Source organism: Musca domestica, unplaced genomic scaffold (genome assembly GCF_030504385.1).
Source record: "Musca domestica strain aabys unplaced genomic scaffold, Musca_domestica.polishedcontigs.V.1.1 21, whole genome shotgun sequence".
NCBI classification, from domain to species: domain Eukaryota; kingdom Metazoa; phylum Arthropoda; class Insecta; order Diptera; family Muscidae; genus Musca; species Musca domestica.
Window position 1 is genome coordinate 12,642,120 of NW_026712258.1, and position 20,538 is coordinate 12,662,657.

Consider the following 20,538-nt stretch of genomic DNA (forward strand, 5'->3'; position numbering starts at 1 on the left):
CAAAACATGGAAATTTCGGCTTCGACCGTTCAACCTAAACCAAACAGTTCCAAATTTGGAAGCATTTAGTACAGTTCGCACCCTTAGTACATATTTCCAATACCACCTTCATATATCAAACTTACTTTTTAGCCTTGATTCTCATATAAAATTTCCATTGAAGAACATTAGAACCATTTTAGAACTTTTCGTAGCTGCATTCCACAAGGGGCTCTCATTCCAATTTTTTTAAATTTTTAGTACTTTTAGTACGAATTTCCAAAAACCCAGACTTATTAGACGCCAACACACCAAGGCTGACCTTCGTATAAAATGTCAAGATTCTAACTTCACGCGGTGATTCTCAATCAATTAAATCTGTGTTGTGGATTAATTTGAACGTGGCCGACCAGGATTCAATTGCCAGTGTACGACTTGTTGTCTAAGCCCCCCAGCTCTTCCCAATGGGGTTTCTGCATGAATAGAGTGCAACGAGGCCTCATTTAGTACCCCTCTCGATAAGCACCACTACGTCATCGGCATATGCGACTGCTTTTATTCGAAGTGGGTCGAAGCTCAGAGTTGATCACCAGAAGGGTGAGAGAACTCAACCAAGCTTGAATTGATTATTCTGTATTTTAGCTTTCCATCAAGCCATTCAATCAGGATGTAGATAATATCAGAGATATAGAGGGCATTTAGGATCGACCTGGCCATGTAAAGTCCATATGTTTCTCAATGTATTGGACAACTTTGTGTAGGACTGTCTCCACTGACCGACCTACATTACGAATTTCCAGATGCAGTAACTTCTCTTAGGTATTCTCTGTAGTCTTTGGGTAAAGTGTTACTGGGTTTCCCGACTTTTGGAACATATATCACCGTTACCTTTTTCTACCGACTGAGTACAAAGCACAACATAAGACAAAAAATCCCCCACACATGGCATGTTGCACATCAGGACTAGAAGAATTGATGGGTTGAAAGGTGTCAATCGGTCATAAAATCTTGGGGTAGCTTCTTATCCTTCCTATACATCAATATGGGGAGTTGCTAGCGATTGCTTGCTATCACCTATATTTGGAGGAGAAGTAGGAACCTGACGACAGTTAGTCCATGTATTATCTCGCTTTAAATTGCCTATGGACTTGGTATATTTAGACTGTATTTTAATGAAATCTAGCACCGACTCCCTTTATAGACTCACAGAAGCTGATCTAGAGATATAGAGTTTATCGTTGGAAGAGAACATTGAAGCATTTATTCGAGAGATAACGTACATAGTAATAATAGTAAGTAAGTTAAGTAAATAGTAAGTAAGTAAATAGACCTTCCAAAAAGGTTTTTTTCGCAACAAAAAATATGTTAAAAAAAAACAACAAAGTCTGGTGTGAAGATGGAAGATATCGGTTCACTCCTTTTGGTACCTCCCCGCAAAGGTAAAAATTTTTGAATATCCATGAAGCTCATAAAACGCGAAATTAATATCTGCTTCCATTCAGACTTGACAAATTCCAATTTTTCTATCAACACAAAATCTGTTATAAAGATGGTAAAAATTGGACCATTCCTTCTCGTACCTCGCTCACAAAGGATCGCCTATTTTAATACTTTTATCTGTCATAACGAGCGAAGCAAGTCAGTGATTTTTCTAAAAATTATCACATATCTCATATGAGCAACCACCATGGTCGAAACCTGGCACGTCGCAATGATTATACCATATTTATTTAGGTCCGATATGAAATGGTCAATATTGGCCCAAATTACTCCATCGAGGGTCAAAAATTTGAATCATCATAACAGAAGTCAAAATATATTTAAATAATCGAACATTGGCTGAAGGTATACATCTGTCTTCAAAACCGAGTGATATTTTTTTAACTCTTTTCCCTTGCATTTTTAATCGATTACCCGTCATTTTTAACCTGTTTTATGTTAAAAAAAAAACCTATCGAATATATCCAAAAAATACTCAAAACAAATTGATCGATCCCGATTTGCAATGAATATTTTTGCTAGGTTATATTGAAAATTAGTAATGGTTTATTCGGCTCAAGTGGCGCCCAATGTTTTGTTGGAAATAAATTGGCATTAAATACAAAACCAAAATTGACTTTCCATTTCTTTGTTTATTTTCAGAATATTAAAAACTTGGAATATTGCAAAAGTCGGCAGTACCGCTGTGTTATTTTCAGGTAAGTAACAATTTTCCATTTTTATACAAATTGCGCTCTCAATAGTTCAATAGTTAAGATTTCGATTTTTCTTATCAAACACTTAGCAATCAGTTTTGTTAAGAGCATTTGGCACTGAAAACCAACCCTCACGCACACATTGAAAAGCCGATGCACCGATGCAGATTTTGGTCCAGAGGCATAATTTGGACATTTTTTGAAAGTGAGCAAGGAGAGGCCGTTACGTTATCGGGCCATGTTAAACAAGTTTTTGTTAAAAAATATTGAAGAGGAGGATATTGACAACATTTAATTTTAACAGGGCGGCTCTATGTGTCACACAGTCGAAGCTACACTCGATCTAAAAAAATATTATTTTTCATATAACCAACTTTATAATTTTTGACTTACAAAAGTGATATTCCACTGATCTGAATGATCACTTACACATTTAAGAACTAAAACAATTATATTCTGAACACACATCAAATTTTAAAATTCTTAAGGTGTGAGTTCGGTCCGTTCCATGTGGAATTGTATAACCCCCTCTACTTATGTCACATGCCAAACTTCCACCCTCTCTACTTATGTCAAAGCTTACTCAATTCAAATTGTTGTATTATTCTAATATCCCGCTTACAGATACCCACCTCTTGTCTACAACATTTAACTATCCACAAAAAAATTCACTATGGCGCCCAACGTTGCCCAAGCCAGATCTTGGCCACAGCCTCTTACTAAAGAACCACAAACATGTTACGTACGACGAAGATATTATTTAATAGAAATCATTGAAAGGTTGCATTCATTTTGGACTCTTTTAGTGGCAGAATGGTTCTTCGTTTGGTTGGCTGTCGGACAGGCAGGCAAGCAGACTGCCTGAAATGTTGTGTTAGTTTGTTATTAAGTATTAAAAGCAGTTTTTGTTCAGCTCGCTTGCCTCGTTCACATAGCCAAAGGAGGATTGTTTTTGTTGGTCGGCACCATAAAATCATCTGTTGCCTCATGTGGCCCAAAAGATGGGCTGATATTTGCGCAAGAAAAAACGCCACGAACATTTAAAAAGCCAAACGATTGAAAAACGGGACAAGAGCGATGATAATGGGGCAAAGAGTACTAACGGCAATTATGAGGATGTTGATGATCATCATTATGCTAAAAACGATCACGATGATGAGGAAGAGTATGGAAGTAGTAGGATTTGAAATTGTCCAACAACTGGAATTCAAATGATTTGACAGGTTTTTACTCTCTCTCAGAGGCATGACAAAGGGAATAAACGCCAGAGTAAACAGTGATCATGTTTTTCTTCCTTTTTTTTTTTTCAACTTTTCTTGTCTGTCTCTTCGAATAAAGGAATGCTGGCCTCCTCCTAGAAGATATTTGTCTTTGTTTCGGATCTTCTACTTTTTCGGTTTTGTGTGTGTGTGTGTTTTTTATTTTTGTGCCAAGTTGTGCTGTTTAAGAAATCATGAGAATTTCACACCACTCATCATCAAACAGGATATCTTGAGTACTTTTGATATTCCATTTCCCATAATTCCCTGGTGATGCCGATGCTTAATGGTTTTTATTTGGGAATTGAATACGTGTGTGTGTGTGTGTGTGTGTTTCTATTTATTTGCACTGTCATAATTCGCATTCAATAGATTTTTGCAAGTGTTACAGGAGAAGATGAATAGCAACGGAAGGCGGGAAGGAAGTAGACAATTTATAGATAGTATGGCAATTTTATTATTTCAACCGAACTTAGCTATTATTGGAAGTAGAGATACCACTATATATCCAAATAGACTTACAGAAAAAGAAGTACTTATCATGGAAGAGGAAGCAAGGAAAACACTTGTACCGTCATTTTAAAAACCAAATTGGCGAGATGTATTAAATATGGGAGTAGTATTTCCCCTTCGGAACTATTTTTCAAAATATAAGACGCCAAATCGATCTGTGAACGTGTTTTTGTCAATGTTTCTGACAATTCGACGATTTTTGTCAGGAAACATTAAGTCTCTACCGATTTTCTTAAGGGAACTTTTCGATTCCTTTTTTCCAAAAATCTTTTTTTTTTTTTTTTGGGTTAGTTGTGAGTTAGTGGTGCCAGCTACAGTCTAGTACATCAGCCGGCATAGTAATAGGTAAAAATACACTAAAGAGAAAGGAATTAGAGCAAAACATATAACATTTATAACAAATATAACAAATATAAACAAATAACAGTGAAAATAATGTGTTAAACAAAGACTACTGTTCAAAGGCTGGTGTCTATTGTTTCCGCAGAGGGAATTGTAGACTAGGTGCCGTTAAAATGAACTTAAAGATTCTGACAACTAGTGCTCAAAGGCTGGGTCTACTGGTTCCGCAAAGGGAGATGTAGATCAGGTGCCGCAAAAATGAGCTTTTTAAAATAAAAAAAATAGGTAAGTGAACATATACAATCACATGTGGAGAATAGATCTTTTAATAGAGTTCAACGAATTACTTAAACAAATACTATTACATAGACTATTGTAAATTACACATAAGGATCTCAATGGGTTACTGATTGCGAAATTAGTTCTTGCGAGAGATAACTTTAAAGGTTCGAAATGACGAGTTCTGCGAGAAGGAATATTATAAGTAACTTCCCCAGTTAAAAAATGAGAATCAATCAAACCGCGTGTTAATTTGATAATAAATAACGCTCTTAGCATAAACCGCCTCCTTTCAAGCGTTGGGAGATCAATTAACAGTAAACGATTTTCATAAGGTGGAAGTAATTCTGTCGGGTTCCAGTTAAGGCCCCGTAGAGCAAAAATCAGGAATTGAACTTGAACTGATTCGATTTTATCCGAGTAGCATTTATAAAAAGGACTCCACAGAATACATCCGTACTCTAATATTGGGCGAACTAAACTTACAAATAATCTTTTGGTGACATATGGATCATCGAACTCTTTAGACCAGCGTTTTATGAAACCTAGTAAAGACTTGGCTTTATTAACACATGAGTCAATATGTAAATGAAAACGTAGTTTAGGATCTAGAATAACACCGAGGTCAGTAAAGGAATCAACATTTTCTAATTTGTATGAACTAATAAAGTAGTTAGAATGTATTGGCTGAGATCGTGATAAGGAAAATTTTTTGCATTTCTTAAGATTAAGGGACATACCGTTGGCACTGCACCAGTTCACAAGGGAATGTAAATCGTACTGTAAGAAAGTCGAATCGTCAAGGGAATTTGTATGCATGTAAAGCTTCACATCATCAGCATACATTAATATTTTAGAGAATCGAATGTGATCCGGGAGATCATTAAGATACAAAACAAAAAGTAAAGGGCCCAAATGACTACCCTGAGGTACGCCAGAAGAATCAACAATATTTTTTGAAAATGAATCATTGAAAATGACTTTTTGGGTACGACCCTCCAAGTATGATGAAATCCAGCCTAACAGAGCTGTCGGAAAACCCATAGTATCGAGTTTATATAGCAAAAGCTTATGCACTACGGTATCAAAGGCTTTACTGAAGTCTGTATAAATAGCGTCAGTTTGTTGTTTATTTATAAATCCGTTGTGAACATGGCACACAAATTCTAAAAGATTAGAAGTAGTAGATCTGCCTTTCATAAAACCATGCTGAAAAGGTGATAATATGCTTTTTATAAAATGTGACATCCGACGTGAGACTAAGAGTTCGAAAAGTTTAGGAATGGCACTTAACTTAGCAATACATCTATAGTTATCTATGAAACGTCTATTGCCTGATTTGTGAAGTGGAATAACAAAACTCGATCTCCAGAAGCTTGGAAAATAACCTATTTTCAAGGAGTAATTAAATATCTTAGTCAATGGTAAGTATAATTCTCTAGCACAAGATTTTAAAATATAGGTTGGAACACCGTCAGGGCCAGGGGAAAATGAGGAGCGTAATGTCATTAATCCATTTAAGACTTCGTCTTCGGTTAAGATAATGCAGGGAAAGTGATTCAATGAAGTGGTATGAATTTCGCAAGGGCCTCTTGATGTGCCCTGGGTATAGGATGACTGAAAAAAGTCAGCAAATAAATTTGCAATTTCAAGATTGTCTGAAGACTCTTTACTACCAAGTTTCATGCTGGAGGGAAATTTCTGAGCTCTCCTTTTGGAGTTTACAAATTTAAAGAAATTCTTAGGATTGTTTAATAAATTCTGCCGCATTTGGGCTAAATGCTGAGAATAACATTTGGAGTTTTCCGAATTATATCTATTTCTTGCCATGGAATATTTTGAATAATTTACGGCAGTGTTAGATTTTTTGAAATTTTTGAAAAGTCTATTTTTTAATATTACGTAGACGTCTTAGTGTAGGTGTAAACCAAGCAGGGCCTTGGTCAACTAATGGTTTAAAACGCCTTAAAAACGTAATAAAACCCTAATCACGTTATGCTAATCACAAAATTTGAAAAGACCACTTTACACGTGACATTAACATGTGTTCTGTCGCCATGAAGTTTTTATGGTAAAACTAGTAATAGAGCTAGTGCGACAAAATTCAATTTTTCCATAATTACGGGGGAAATCCAGCAGATTGGGAAAGTAGAGCTAAAACAAATTATTAAAAGTATTAGTCGGTTATGTATGTATACCTTCGGACAGTGTTCGTTTATTTAAATATTTTTTGACATGCGGGGATGGTACGAATAAGTGGGCCCATACTGCCAATTTCGTATCTGGCATAAGTCTAATATAAAAGTTACCACTCACTTTATATGAAATATGTGATAATTTTTTTGAAAATGTTGAAATGCGCAGTTAATCTAATACTGGTCAAAATAATGGAATTTGCTAAATTTGAAGAAAATCGACCATTTATTTCCAATTTTATGATCAAATCTTATCATTTTGTGTGGGAGGTACCAGAGTGTGGGCCGATAAATTCCATAGTCAGATCTCTGGTTGAGAGAAATATATATATATACCAAGTTTGAAAAGAATCGACAGACTTGTTTTCCAAGTTAGGACAGACACAAGTATTGATAATTGTGCCCCGTTGTTGGGAAGGTACCAGAAGGAGTGGGCAGAGATCTAGAGATCCTTGCTGAAATTTAAAGAGAATCAGATGCATATTTCGCATTTTATGATCGAACCGTACCAAAAAGAGTAGATCGATATATCCCATCTTCAAATCAGATCTTGTGTTGCTAGAAATATTGGGATGTGGCGAGTTTGAAAGAAATCGGCTGCTCATTTCGCTTTTTATGAGCTTCATGGTTATTGACAAATGTTGACCCTTTCTGGGGGGGGGGAAGTACCAGAAGGACTGATCCGATATATTTCGTCTTCATACCAGATATTCTGTTAGTAGAAATATTGGAATGTGTCAATTTTGGATACAATCTCATTCTTATTTCACATTTTGTGGGGGAGGTACCTGACGAATTAGACAAATATTGTCCATTTTCGGACCTTACCTAGGAGTAATAAAAAAATTGAAATTTGCAAATAATTTCGAATCAAATCTTAGATAAAAATTTAGATTTGTTCGAATTGGTCACCTTTGCCACGAATTATGGCCTTCAAACGAAGGGTATATCGCAGTTCACGACTTGTATTCGACCATTCCATAAACTTTAGTTGAACCCACATTTTGATATTGAACAGGTCCTCAACCGTTTTTTTGGTGGTCCAGATTGAACTTTGACTTGAAATGGATACTGCATAGCAAAAATCGTCCTTCTGCAACGTTTTTAAGATATTTTGACATAAAATTACTGTTCTACAGCCACATTCCTCATTTGTAAATTCTAATATATAATACAAACTTTTTAAAAACCCCTAGAATGGGCATGCCTATTTAATATTGGGCCCTTTGACTTTGGGATTCGTAATATTTTGCTCTTCAGAACACTATGTGCTGGCGGGAATAGTCTAATATTCAGAGCCTCAGAAATTACATGTCGCGAAGGCTAGGTTCATATAGAATGTGGCTCATTGCATTATCCTCGTCTACAAATTTCAAGGCGCCCATATCTGTTCTGTTCTTCACCATCGATGGAGGAGAATGGGTCGTGAAAAGCAAGGGGCGCGATATACTACTAACTACTACTCTACTTGGCTATGTTTTCGTTTATTATACCCTACACCACAAGGTGGTCAGGGTATTATGTATTTGTGCATTTGTTTGTAATAGGCAAAAGGAAACGAGATAGACCCATAGTACCTTTTGATGATCTGTATAAAATCATATTCTGAGTCGATCAATGCATGTCCGTCCGTCTGTCTGCCTGTATATTTTTTGTAAACAAAGTACAGGTCGCATTTATTGCCCGATCTAGAAGACATTTTGCATAAGTACTTCGTTTGACCCAAGGACGAACCCTATGGAAGTTTGAGATTATCGGTCAAAATTTAGATATAGCTTCCGATTTGCCTTTTTTAGTGCACCAAACGTATAATATTAGCCCAAATGGGATGGAATTAAGCACTTACAAACAAATTGAGCCTAGAAACAAGTATGTCAAATTTGATGAAAATCTGTCCGGTTCTTTACTGTTTTTTTTTATTTATATAAATTTCAATACTTGTTTAATTGATGTATTTATTCTCAACATCTGGCAACTCTATTTGTATTTTAAATGAAGCAGTCAACAAAAATCATTCATATATTATTATTGTACTTCTTGGCATCATTATTTGTGTTGTAGTAATTTGCATTCGCCCCTAATGCTTAATGATGGTCACTCAACTCCATCCATCCATCCAGTCAGTCAGCCCTTCATCCAGACAATCGAAGTATATACCTCACTCACTCACACATACATATGCATCTGTATTTCCATTCACACACAAATATCTCTCGACTGGGAACGCATTACGTCTGGCTAAAAATTTATTGGACAAATAGCCCAAGGATATGCCAGCCATTTGCCATTGCAATCAGACGGAAGGAGCAAACCCTTTGATTTCTTTCGTCTTCTGATTTTTGTATTTGTTTTCTTCATTTTAATTTTGATTTTGAGATTTTTTTTTTGTACTACTGCGCCATACATTTTTGGTTAGTTGGGTAGTGCAGCCATCCATTCGCAACAGTGATTATGATGTGTATGGATCGAGGATGGGGATAATGACTACGGACAAACTATTCTAAAGTAAATATCGCCATTTAAACACATTAATGTTCTATAAATAAAAGTGGTCATGGGGTCATGGTTCCAAAACGGCAATGTGATGGGAAGTTTAAACAAAATAGTGTCTATCGAACTCAACATCAAGGACATTTCGTATTCTTACTAGATCAACTATTTATGTTTGGATGCAGCTGATATTGGGAAATTTGTACTATAGGTGTACGAAAATTAGAAAAAAGGTACGAAATATTGTGTTATTGGGACTTGGGACGAGTTAAACAACGGTAAAACAGTTTTGTAATGCACCATTGCTGCGGAACGGTCGCATAGAGGAATGAATTTTTGCCAATCACACTGTGCAACAAAATTCCATTTTTTCAATAATCACGGAGAAACTGCAGCAGATTATGAAAGTAGAGTTAACAAGTTAAATAGCTGTAAGTTCGGCCGGGCCGAACTTTGCATACCCTCCACCATTTGGAACGAACTTGGCAATTCTAAAAAATAATAAAATCCGTTAAAAATTCTGTTAAAATCTTAGAAATACCGAATGTAGCTTTTACATTAGGGTCTACACGACGACATGGACCTGCATAGGTAACTTTTGTCATAAGCCATTATAATATTCAAATGCGAAACTTAAAAAAATCGGTGAATAATGTACCTAAAATCATTAAAATACCGAATTTTAGGAGGTTATATGTGGGCTATACGAAGACGTGGACCTCCACAGATAATTTTCTGTCATAGGCTGCAGTATCTACTACAAACATCAAATACCAAATTTGAAAGAAGTCCGGAGAATAATGTCGCTAAAATCAACAAATAACCGAATATCCGGAGGTACCATTATGTGGGGGCTATACGAAGACGTGGACCTGCACAGACAATTTTCTGTCTTAGGCTGTAGCATCCATTTCGAACTTCAAATACCAAATTTGAAACAATTCCGATGAATGTTGTCGCAAAAATCATCAAAATACCGAATATCGGGAGGAATCGTTATATGGGGGCTATACCAAAAGGTGGACCTACATGGCACATTTTCAATGCCAAGAGTCCTACATTTGAGTATAATTTTATCCATCTACTTCAATTCGTTCGGAAGCAGACGGGTGGGGTCTAAATGTATATTTCGAGGTGTTACAAACGGAATGACAAACTTAAGATACACCCCATACTATGGTGGAGGGTATAAAATAGAAGTAACGTGTTTCGTCGTTTTGAAAGCTTGTATCGAAAAGTGTTCAAAAAGTCACTAAATCTTTTTGAAATTCTTCGGAATCCGTGTATTTTAGATATATAGTGTCCTCGGCAAAATTGCAGATGAAACAAGTTAAAAGGTAAAGGGTGGGATGAAAAAACTGCAGCCAACTTCAGACTGCTGTCATTTCTAAGCCGCTCGTCCGACAGCTGTTAAAATTATTCCAGTGACAGCTCATTACATTGTTTACAAGCGTACAAAAGCATTTTGGTGAGAATTTTCCAGAATAAAAAGTTATTCGTGGTGGAATTCAAGCGTGATAGTGTGATTTCTTTATATTTGGCTGGAAAACCACAGGTGGCTATCGTTAGAGCACTCCAGCATTTAAATGTGAATAAATGTTTTGTGTCTCGTATCATCGCTCGTTACCGTGATACTGGTAGCGTAGCCCGACGTCAAGGAAGTGGACGGAAGAAAACAGCAACATCAGCCGAAATGGTTCGAAAAGTAAAAAAGCAAATTGATCGAAACCCGCGTCGCAGTGGACGAAAAATGGCTGAACATATCGCAATATTCCATTCGGCAAATTTTGAAAATGAGTTCAGGGCAAAGGCATTCCAAAAAATGCAGGAACTTACACCGCAACAGAAAGAAAATAGACTCAAAAGAGCTAAAGAGTTGCTTCGCTTGGCCGAAATTGGTGAACTGCCGATTTTGGTTTTCTCCGATGAGGAAACATTCGTTGTCCAGAAGTTTGTTAACAAACAAAATGATGACAAAATGATGTTTACTTGCCAAAGAGGTCAGCTGAAAGTGTGCACCTTCGGTTGGCCACCAGAACTCAAGCGCCGGCCATGGTGATGATGTGTGCCCCCGTAACAGCCGATGGTCGCTCTCCGCTCGTATTAATCGATCGTGGCATCAGAATAAATATCGAATAATATCGCGAAAATATTCTAGAGTGTGGATTGAAGCCTTTGGCACGCAAACATTTTGGCCGCAGACCTGGGACATTCCAACAGGACTCAGCACACGCCACCCTGGAATTGTTACAAAATGAGGTTCCTCGCTTCATTTTCAACGCACAGTTGCCACTAAAATCTCCGGATGCCAATTCGTTGGACTATTGTGTCTGGAGTATTTTAGAAAGCAAGGTTGGCACTAAAAAATAGCAAGGTGTCGATCACCTCAAGCAAGCGCTTCGCCGGGAGCAACATTCGGGCAGCGTGTGACGGTTTCATTGGCCATTTGAAGGCCATAATTCGTGCCAAATGTGACCAATTCAAGAACAAATCTAAACTTATTCTAAAATTTGATGCTATTTCGGACATTTTTAGCTTTCATTCAATAAGATTAAAAAAATGTAAAAAATATGACGTTTGACATTGTTGCAGTTTTTTATCTCACCCTGTAAGTATTGGAAATTGTGACCCTTTGTAAGATAGGTACCAGAAGTGGTTGGCAGATATATATCATCTTTACAACAGATCTTGCGTTTGCAAAAATGTTTGGATGTGTGAAATTTGAATTTGAATCATGAGCGTTTTGTTTTCAAAATTTTGAACCCTATGCGGGTGACGAACCAGTAGAAATGGTTCGATCTCTACCATCTTTATAACATATCATGTGTTAATAGAAATATTGAGATGTGCCAAGTCTAAATGCAATCGGATGTTAATTTCGTGTTTTATGAGCTTCATGAATATTCAAAATGTTGACCCTTTGTGAGGGAGGCAATTAAAGGAGTGGACCGACATATTCCATCTTCACACCAGACCTTGGATTATCAGAAATATTGTGATGTGTATAATTTATAGACAACCGGACTCTTACATCACGTTTTATAAAAATTGTAATTATTCAAAATTTTGACCCTTTGTTGGGGAGGTACTTGATGGAGTGGACCGATATTGTTCACCTGACCTAGCACTGACGCAAATATTTAGATTTGCAAAGTTGGAGCTAAATCGAATTATCCTTTCCCTTTCTGTGCAGCAAATTATTTTTTTCAAAATGTTTACATTTTGTTGGAGAGCTAACAGAAGGAATGGACCGATGTTGTCATCTCTGAACTCTAAGTTTGCTAATAATATTACGATGTATCAAGTTTGGACAAAATCGGATACTCCCTTCAAAAGTTATCGTACGCACCAGCCAGTCAGATGGACGGACATCGCTAGATCGACTTCAAATATCCTGAAACGGATTTCGTCCAAAGAGACCTAGGGTCTAAAAGCGTTATTTCGATGAGGCACGTTTTGGCCGTATCAAATGATATATCTCTCTCTCTCTCTCTCTCTAGCCAGATGGCTGAGGATATAAAAATACTTTGATCACTTTTTGCATAACGCACTTGTAATAAAAAGAGTCTATGAAACTTTTCTAAGGACATTTATTTCATGTCTTCTAAATACCATGGAAGAGGACGCAACATTTAAATTCAGATAGACCTTAATTCCAAAATTTTCAAAACTAAAATGAAAATTTAGCAGCCTTCCAACATTCAACCAATGTTCGTGTTTTTATTCGGGAGAAAACGAAATAAAATCGTAGCTACTCAATCGATCATTGGAAATTGCCAAAGGTAAGATAAACCCAAAATCAATAATTTTTTCTAAATGGTTTCCAGCGGCGGCAAGGGTTTTTATCTTTCGAACAGCAAAAAAAAAGAAACACTAAAATGTATGAAATTCGATCGTAATTGTGGTACGTGCTAAAATCCGCTTTAAAAGTATCAAACCTGACAGACAGACAGCAGATTCATTCGCTCCTTCATTTCAACTGAAATTGTTACGGCTAATGATGGCACAGATATTGTGTGAAGAGGAGATCTGGAAATCACCAACCAACCACCAACCCCATGAAATTACGCTACTACTACTACTGAAAATATCCTTATCTTACCTCTCGCGGTTGGCAGAAGAGCATTTATTTTTCAATGCGTGTTTATTCGTCAAATCAAATGCCATTCCGACGATGTCTTGAATTCATTGCAATGCCAAAAAAAAAAAAAAAACAATTTTCATTTTTCTTTTGGTGGTTTCATCTCGATCGATCTTTTAAGTGTGCAGAGACGCACAAGGAAGAGCAACAGCTGCACATGCTCCAGTTTAGTTTTCTTCTTATTTATTTTTTTTTTTTTCTTTGAGAAACGTCAATTGTTTCATCTGTCACATCGGAATGTTAGCACATGACAGTGGCAAACCCAACCAATTTTCTTGGGATAAAATTGATTTTGGAAGCAACAGATCTTGGCTATGAAAATTCTTCTATGGGAAGGTAACATGCCGAACGTATTCTATTTATTGAATATCCTTATAAGGACATCTATTTTATTATATTTTCTTGAAATTTCTATTTCTGCCCTAGCACGCAATCATATATTAGCACTATCGGCAGTATTCATGATACCATTGACCCTTTTATAAAAGAATCATTTAAAAATTATACATCGCTTTTGCAAGAAATTTTTTGCAGAACACATGTTTATTTTTTCAGTAGGCTAGGTTAAGTTCGTAAATGGGCCATGTAGCCCCCATATAAAGGTTCCTCCTCCCTATATTCGGTATTTTGATGATTTTAGCGACATTATTCACCGGAATTGTTTCAAATTTGGCATTTGAAGTTCGAAATGGATACTACAGCCTGAGACAGAAAATTGTCTGTGCAAGTCCACGTCTTCGTATAGGCTCCATATATCAGTACCTCCATATATTCGGTATGTTGACGATTTTAGGTACAATACTCACTGAAATTGTTTGAGATGTCGTATTTGAAGTTCGTCATGGAAGCTACAGCCTGTGACAGAAAATTGTCTATGCAGGTGCAGGTCTTCGTATAGCTCCTATATAACGGTACTTCCCTATGTACGGTATTTTGATGATTTTGGCTACATTATTCACCGTGTATTTCAAGTTTCGAATTTGAATATGGTATTGACTTGTGACAACCAATGCCTATGAAGGTGCACGTCATACAGGCCCTAATATAACGGCTATATTCGGTATTTTTAAAATGTTACCAGAATTTTTGGCAAATGTTATCTTGTTCGAAAATTTTCAAATTTGTTCTAACTGGTGGAGGGTATTCAAAGTTCGGTCCGGCCGAACATGCTGCTTTTTTCTTGTTTATTTAAGTAAATTTTATAGAAAAATCTCTCAATCGTGGACTTTGATTTCATGGATCCTGTTGCTGAAAAATATCTAAATACGGTTGCGGATTTTCATGACATTAATTAAAGAGAAAAGTAATTGGCTGACTGACTTAAGGACCAGTCGAAACTGCTGAAGCTAGAATCTTGAAATTTTGGGCGAGGGCCCCTCTTGGTCCGAAGGTGTCAGATGAAACTGGGAACTGGGCTGTTTGGAAATTCGTACTAGAATGGTACGAAAAGTACTAAAAGGTACAAATATAGTACCCCTATATGATTAATGCATTGTATGAAATACATAGTTGTGAAAATGTGTACTTATGTGTACTAAATGGTACTAAATTTAGTACATTTTGGACTTTGATGAACCAATAGAGCTGGAAACTGAAATTTGGAGTTAAGAATACTGTTGGAGTTTAGGATTGGGGTTATGTAGGAAGTTTTGGAAATTCGTACTTATGTGTACTACATGGTACTAAATTTAATACAATTTATATTTTGGCGAACCAATAGGGGTGGAATCCTGAATTTTGGAATTTGAATAATTATGGTAGTGTAGGATTGGGGTATGTACGAATCTTTGGAAATTAGAACTTATGTGCACTAAATGATACTAAATTTGGCACAATTTGGATTTGAGTGAACCGATAGGGCATGAATTCTGAATTTTGGAAATAAGATTCCTATTGGATGGTATGATGCACGTTTTTATGGAAATTTGTACTTACGAGCCTACAAAACTGGAGTCCTGAAATTCGGAATTATGTTTGGAAATAACCACTACAAAAGGTAATCAATGGTACAAAATTTAGTTTTGAGTGTACGGATAGTGTAAGGTTTCTAAATTTTGGTGTTGGGGTGGGAATTGGTGTTAGGTGTTTGGTTGTGTTGAGATATGAAGTGGTTTTGGAAATGAACATTTACGAAAAGTATCAAGATGGTCCTAAATTTGATATAAGGTATCAATATATATTAAAGAATAAATAAAAAAACATTTATTTCCGAACTTTAAACACCCTCCACCATTTGGCAAAGAAAAGATTTTCAAATAAAAGTACCTGGATTCAAAGGTGTCCCATTTAAAACTACAAATACCAGTAAAATCGATAAAAGAAAGTAGTTAAAGTTTTCAATTCCAAATTTCAACAATCCAGTGAAAAATGTAGCTAGGATCATCAAAATACCGAATATATTTGGGTACTTTTATATCTAAACCGTCGACCAATATGTTCTAATGCCGGTTCTAGAAAATGTTGCTTAAATCGACAAAATACCAAATATCCGGAGATATCGTTATATGGGGGCAATAGGAAAAAGTGGACTTACATACACAATGTTCTGCCACCAGAGGTAGAACCCGTTGCAAACTCTTATTATCAAATCTAGAACAATTCTGTAGAAAATGTGGTTGAAACCAACAAAAAATACCGAATATCGGGAGTCACCGTTATATAGGGGCTATACGAAAACGTGACTGATTGACATCAACGCCCAGGCGAAACGGTGGAATCTTCAAATTTTGCATGTGGGTCAAGGATGAGATGTTGGTGGGTAGGGATGAGATTAGACTCTATTTTTAGAAATTCTGACTAGAAGCGTACTAAAAGTACTAAAAAGCCCTAAATTTCGTACCTTTTGATATTATGTGAACGGATACAGCTAAAATCTTGACATTTGGCATAAAAATTAAGTTTTTAAGAAGTAGTGTAGGTATAAGTAGGTATTTTCTTGAAAATGTGTACTGAGAGTAAAAATTGTACTAAATAGTACTAAATTCGATACAGTTTCGTTTTAGTTGAACGGATTTATGCAGAAACTTAAAATAATGATATAGGGGTCTCTACTGGTGGATAGGGGTTAGATAAAGAGATGGGATTGGAAACACGTTCAGCAAGCGTACGAAAGGTACTAAATTTGGTATTGTGCGAACCGATACTGATTTAAATCTGTAATTTGGTATTAGAGTTATGATTTGGAGGTGGCGATTTTGGAAATGCCTTCTGAAAAGTACTATATTTGATATTTTAGTAAGGGATTGAGTTAGAAGACTATAATTTGGCATTAGGATCACCTTTTGTACGGTTTGGTTGATACATGGCGGGGAATTCTGAAAAAACGTATGCTCGATAATTTAAATATATTTTGACTTCTGTTTTGATTTACAAATATTACAAGAAAATGGAACATTTATAACGAATTTTATGCAAAATCATAAATTCCGTATTCATCTCAGGTTTCTGGTTAAGATTTAGATTGCGTAAGCTGTAAAGAATGGGTCCGTCACAACAGATGTTGTGTTAGCTAACATGTTTGTATGTGTGAAATTTGAAGAGAGTTGGATGATTATTTCGCTTTCTTTCAGCGTTTTGTTTTTCAACCTTGAACCGTATATATGGAGGTACCAGAATAATTAGCTCAATCTCTACCATCTTCATAGCAGATCTTGAGATGTACCAAGTCTGAATGGTATCGAATATCAGTTTCGCGTTTTATGAGCTTTATGGATATTCGAAATTTTGACCCTTTGGGGGGATTTACCAGAAGAAGTGTTAGCAGAAATAATGGGATGTGTGTAATTTGAAGAGAGCCGGATGTTTTTTTTTCGGATTTTATGATCGTTTTGGTTATTCAAAGTTCTGACCCTTTGTGGGGGAGGTACCAGAAGGAATAGTCCGATCTCTTCCATCTTTATAACAGATCTTGTGTTGATAGAAATATTGAGATGTGCCAAGCCTGAATGACATCGGATGTTAATTTCGCGCTTTATGAGCTTCATGGAAATTCAAAATTTTGACCCTTTGTGGGATAGCTACCAGAAGAAGTGGGTTGATTAAAATATTGTGATCTATGTAATTTGAAGACAATCGGACTCTTACATCAGATCTTATAAGAGTTATAATTATTCAAAATTTTAATCCTTTGTGGAAGAGGTACTTGATGAAGTGAACCGATATTGTCCATTTTCTCACCTGACCTAGCACTGATACAGTGCTGACCTGGAGCAAAATTGGACTATCCTTTCTCTTTCTGTGCAGTAAAATATTTTTTGGAAAATTTTGACCGAACTCGATCTAAGCTTGATAATAATGTTACGGTGTACCAAGTTTGGGCCAAATCGGATACTCCCTTCGAGATTTATCGTACGCACCAGCCAGCCAGGCAGACGGACGGATGGGTCTAAAACCGTTATTTCCATGCGACTCTTTTTGGCCATATCAAATGATAAATACCCTATACCCTATATGGCTGAGGCTATACACAATCGGTTGTCGTAGTAGAAAGTTTTACATTCTTGTAGTTCTGCAACAGAGCTAAGCATTGTATTGTGTGGTATACTATAGTCCGCATTTAAGAGTCATGTACATTATTTATGTATCTTTCCAGAAGTCATTCAATTTTATTGGGGTTATTACCGACAATTTCTACAATTGCTCGTCTTTCTTGTGCCTTCGCCACAGAAGTCTACCCATTTAAATAATGTACTTCTCACCTTTCTGCGGGAGATTCCCGCGATTAGGCTGTTCTTACATTCTAGTAATTATTATGTCTACAAACCTAATTATCCTTTTGGTGAGGATTACTTAAGACAAATATACATGATTTTAGTGGTATACTTAAGTACATATGGATTTTAGAATTCTCAGGCCTTTACTTCTCAATACAGGTAGTTGGAATCTCTGCTTTTAAGGACATTGTTGATACTTCACCAAAAAGGTGTTATATTCCAATCATTATTAGGAAAAAAATCCAGTGCGTTGGCTGTCGGTGGTCATTTGTGTGCCACATCAAACAATCGCTTTTGCACCTGTTTCACCTCCGCCTACCAAGGAAATAAGCGGTTTCATCGTCCTATTACCTATTATCCTTGTACGTGTTTTTGAAACACATGTGTTGGGCGAAATGCCAAATTCCGTAAAACACTATTAACAGAATTTAGTTACGCTTAAACGCCTAACCAAAAGCGTGGAGAATCATCGTACCCGATCTCCATAAGTACTCCGCAAAACGTAACGACGCAATTTGTTCATCAATAAATATTAGTGTGACTTTAATCCTTTGTGTGCCCAAGGGGAAGGGTAGGAAGGGAAGGGGGTGAATGTTATAATGAATGGATGAACGAATGAAGGGACTGTGATGAAGGCACAAAGAAAACCCACCAAAAATACAAGACTGATTTTGGGTTGCCAAATTTATTTTGCAAAGCATAAAGGGTGCACAAGAGAAAGAGAGAGAGAGAGAGAGAGAGAGAGAGAGAGAGAGAGAGAGAGAGAGAGAGAGAGAGAGAGAGAGAAAAAGCAAGGAGTCCCTGCTGCTGCTGTTGTTGTTGCTGCTGCATTTTGGCTTAAAATCAATTGTCGTCGTTAAAAAAACGCGACATGAATTTGATTGCAAATGCCTTGATTCCACCAACTTTGCCTCCCATCATCGTCGTCATCATCCTCGGCACAATCAGCGGTGGCAGGCAGGCAACACCATTGTCATGGTGGTCGTTCGTTATGCTGCAGCAGGCTTTCTGAACACCGAACAAAAACGAATTACTCCAGCTTTTGGTGGTTTGGATTGCGAATGCAACTGGCGGCGGCATTGGTCCAACCAGCCAGCCAGCCCAGACGGTATTGTTTTGAAGTGGTAGTTCTGTTTGGCTGTTTAACCTTGTGCGTATTGTTTCCAATTCATGCCAATGCCGTTGTTGTTGTTGTTGCTGTTGGCATCGTTTTCGGCTGCTGTGCATGAAAGTTGTAAAAAATTAGTTTCTTTGGTTTGTCGCTGCGTTTCATTGTTGTTGTTTTTTCTTCCTTTCATCCTACTTGCATCCCTTAAAAATCTGCACATCTACCAACACACACACACACTTACACGGACTTGTTGTTGGAAATTAGGGTGGCATGGATGGCGGCAATGTGCAAAAATAAAATGAAATAAATCTGCCGGCTTTTGAAATCGAATGCAAGACCATTGCGATTTTGTTGGGATTTTTGTTTTTAGTGTGAGTGAGTGTGTGTGTGTGTGATTGAGAGCACAAATCCATGACATTATAGTCAAAGGGAGCCTCTTTTTCAGAGAGCATAGAGATAGTCAAAGTAGATAGAGAGGCATAGAATTGCATTTGTAAATTGAAGATAGTAATGAAACAATTTTGAATTTTTGTTGTATTACCTGTGTATACTAGTTTTGAAATTATTGTTCTTTTATTTTTTAAAGGTAAATATATGGTTGTATGTATGTGGTAATGTAACAGGAAACCAACAACAACAAGGGAGAGCAACTATTTGAAAATTATGATTTGCAGGGGATTTGCATTTTTTCTCTCTCCATTATGGGGAAATAGTGAGAAAGATTTCTTGGATTTAGGAGAGTGGATATTATCATTTGAATGCCAAGGAGCAGGTTTCAAGAGTTGTAATTGATCTTAAAAACTGGATAACGATCTCTTGTAGACTAGGGGAATATCTCTTTCCCATAACTATGAACCCAGCGCAAAAGTTTCAGTCCTTGGACGATATTTTAAAAAAATTTCATCATAAATCTATCTATCCAGCAAAGAAAGAACAAAACCAATAAATAACGATTACACCTCCTCATTGCGCCTCTTGAATGGTTTAAATTTAAAATCGGATGAACCTAACATCTGAAAGCTATATCTTAACCTCAATCGATTTCCATCAAGTTTTGCGAAGGTACTTTATCATCGATATGCATATCGGAGTTGTAGCTATGTCTAAACCGATTTGGTCTAAGCTTGGCCGACTTCATCTAGTCAAAACTTGATCCTATGTTTCAAAACTCAAACTAACACGACCAACGCAGCATATCAGATTAGAGCAAAATAAATGTGAGAGCTTAATCCAAATCTGAATCCATAGTGATAATATTTAGCAATGGTTTATCTAGGGAGAATCTGATATCTTTTAGCGAATATAATTGTTATACCCTACAC

At 36.6% G+C, this 20,538-nt stretch overlaps 1 protein-coding gene across 1 annotated transcript in view; it reads left to right on the forward strand.

Moving 5' to 3' along the window:
• LOC101899368 (transcription factor E2f1) overlaps nt 1-20,538 on the forward strand; it is a 160,949-nt gene that overhangs the window by 90,675 nt on the left and 49,736 nt on the right. The window contains exon 5 of the mRNA XM_059122770.1: nt 2,122-2,177. The gene's annotated coding sequence lies outside the window, so the exon portion shown is untranslated. The remainder of the gene's footprint in view (nt 1-2,121; nt 2,178-20,538) is intronic.